The following is a 3,184-nucleotide window of genomic DNA, read 5'->3' as shown; positions in this document are numbered from 1 at the left end:
CTGAATGACATTTGGCTCAGAGTTCAGCTTCTGGGGGTGGGCTTCTTTAGCTCAGGAGAAAAGTGTGGAATATTACTTCCCTAAAGCTCAGCACTACATAGGTATTGAACTCCTGGGCCTCTCTGGGAGGGCAGAGCAGAGTGATTGAGTGACAGGATCCTCAGAAGAGTCTGACAGAAGTACTTGGGGAGACAGACAGGGAACTGAGGACACAGAAGGCAAGGGGATGAGCCTTTGAATTCTAGGAGAGGTTGCTGGGCTCTCCCACTGACCATCTTGACCATCATCCATAACCTCTGCCCTAGTCAGACTAGACTGGAGCATTGCATTTTAGGAAGGACATAGAGAGGCTGAAGAACACAAAGAGAGGAGCCATCAGGAGTCCATGTAAAAGAGGGGGGAGTGGGTGAAGGAATAGAGGCACTTAGCTTAGAAAGTGGAGGGCTCTGGGGAACACAATAGCAACCTTTAAATACCTGAAGGACTATTATATAGAAGAGGGATGACCCTTGTTGTGCTCAGTCCCTGAGGAAAATAAGGGGGAATTAGTGTCAAATTCAAGAGACATGTCAGGAAGAAATCCTAACAATGAGACTTGGTCTGAAGTGGAACAGTCTATCTTGGGAGGTGGAAGACAACCCCTCTTGGGGTGGGGAACTGGGAGATCCCTTGGCATCTATGATATCAAAAGATGCCTGGTCAAGCCGGGACTGGATTTAAGGCCTTTCAAGGGAAGCTGGGAGTTGCAGTGGTTAGAGTACAGGACCTGGAGTCAGGAATGCAAGTCTGACCTCAGACACTTTCTAGCTGCAGGACCTTGGGCAAATTACTTCACCCTTCATGCTTCAGTTTTCTGATCTGTACAATGGTCTAGAGAAGGAAATGGTCAACTACTCCAGGTTCTTTTTCAAGGAAAACCCCAAACTGGGTCACAAGGAGTAAATATGACTGAAAATTGACTCCCTCAAGTCTATCTGATCAATCCTCTTGGCAAAACAACAACAAATTCCCTTCTAACTCCCAGATTCTGTGATTCCTTGTCACGTAACTTAGAAACAGAGATGAAGTTTACTTGACTTAACTTCTTCTTGCTGAAGCCTTGCTAACCCTCTGTGAGCATCACTTTCCTATCCAGGTGTTCTGAAGCATCCTGTTAATGATGCCTGCGAGGATGTGGGGCATCAATGTGGGCCCTACACTCCAAGAGGAGAGAATATGTGTTTGGCTGCCCCAGAGGAGCAGAGAGAAACAAAGTTTGAACACTTACAATTAGTTATGGAAACTGACCTTTGAACTCTGGCAGAAAGCCAATTGTGTTGTGGAGAGGAGTTTGATCTATGTGATTCTAATGGTCCCCACATATACTTCTATTACTGACTGGTCTGAACATAAGCTGAGCTTTTTCCAAAGCACACGTTGGGTGCCGCATAATGGGACCCATGATGGTGTTTTCAGGACCATAGACAGAGTCAGACTTTAAGGCGAAAGGAGGAAGATAACCAAGGGCTCTCTCCCTCCCTTTCTTTCTTCTCTCTCACTTCTTTCCCCTCTCTGTCTCTCTCCTTATAAATCCACTAAATTGATAAACTTTTGTCATTTCTATCTCCACTACATCTCTCAAATCCAGACCCTCCTCCCTTTTTACACAGTCACCATCTTAGTTCAGGTCTTCATTTGTCCTTATCTATATCACTGCATAGCAGCTTGATGAGTCTCCCTGACTCAGTCTTCCCCTTTCCAATCCATTGAACTCTTAGCCACTGAAATGACATTTCCTATAACCAACATTTGATCAGGTGACTCCCCTAAACAACTAGTTCTAGTGATTTCCCTATCTCCTTTATAATAAAAGTACAAACCCCTGTTTAGCTGTTCAAACATGACCCTAACTTACCTTTCCACTTTCAATGACTATTTCTTATTTTCCTGCACTCTAGAATCCAACCAAATTGTCCTCTCTTTTTTCCCATCTCCCTCCTGCCTGACTTTGCCTGGGCTGTCCCATCTTCCTGGAACATCTGGAAGGCACTCCTTCCTCAAGTCTGTCTGACCAACCCTTTTTTCCCAAGAATTAGCTCAGGCTCTCCCTTCTGTACCCCAGTCTTCCCTGATCCCCCCAATCCTCCTGCCTTTCATCATTACTTGTGTGGATTACTTTGGGCAATAATGATCATTCTGCTTATTCTGCACATCCATTTCCTCAAAGTCTACTCTGTTAAAATGTCAGCTTCTGCTTTCCCTCTTCCACCGCCGCCGCGCCTGCACTCGGCCCCTCGGCCTCCGACATGCAGAACGACGCCGGCCAGTTCGTGGACCTTTACGTGCCGCGGGAATGCTCTGCCAGCAACAGGATCATCGGGGCCAAGGACCACGCGTCCATCCAGATGAACGTGGCCGAGGTTGACAAGGTCACCGGCAGATTCAATGGCCAGTTTAAAACATATGCAATTTGTGGAGCAATTCGTAGAATGGGACAATCTGATGACTCTATTCTCCGCCTGGCAAAAAATGATGGTATTGTTTCAAAGAACTTCTAATTGAAGAAATCTTGTGGAATGTTTTAATAAATCAGAAAAACAGAAAAAAAATGTCAACTTCTTATGACTAAGGACTGCTTCCTTCTTTGTATTCTTGGAGCCTAGCACAGTGTCTCTTGCATAGTGGCGCTTAAAAAATGCTCATTGATTATTGAATTGATTTCTTTGTCTTTATTGTCTTCATTCTCTTCCACATCTCTAGGACAGACAAAAGGGCATAACCAGCTGTGTGCATGTTTGCAGCAAAGTCCAATGTTTCAAAAACTTTTATTAAGAACTTAGAATACTCAACAGCTAGCAATGGATAGAGTTCCAGGCCTAGAATCAGAAAGATCTAAGCTCAAGTCTGGCCTTAAACACTTGCTAACTGTGCGACTCTGGCAAGTCACTTAACCTCTGCTTGCATTAATCCACTGGAAAACGAAATAGAAAAGCATTGGTTCAAGGGGTCATGCATGGTCAGAATGATGGAAAAACAATTATGGCCTAAGCTCTAAGAATACAAATACAAGCAGAAAGAAAATCATCCTCTTCCCTCAAGGAGTTTATATTCTATTAGGGAAATACAATACATAAAATGTAGGGGGAAGGAGGGAAAAGCATGGAGGTGGGAAACCTTACAAAGGGGCAGGGTAGAGAAAATCCGG

General features: G+C 44.5%; 1 pseudogene; it reads left to right on the top strand.

The window, feature by feature from the left end:
* The first annotated feature begins 2,239 nt into the window (after positions 1–2,239).
* Positions 2,240–2,582, top strand: LOC141491546 (small ribosomal subunit protein eS21 pseudogene; annotated as a pseudogene).
* The last annotated feature ends 602 nt before the right edge of the window (positions 2,583–3,184 follow it).

Source organism: Macrotis lagotis, chromosome 6, assembly GCF_037893015.1.
Source record: "Macrotis lagotis isolate mMagLag1 chromosome 6, bilby.v1.9.chrom.fasta, whole genome shotgun sequence".
Classification (NCBI taxonomy): domain Eukaryota; kingdom Metazoa; phylum Chordata; class Mammalia; order Peramelemorphia; family Peramelidae; genus Macrotis; species Macrotis lagotis.
Note: the sequence above shows the minus strand (reverse complement) of the source record. Positions and strands in the feature narration are given on the sequence as shown.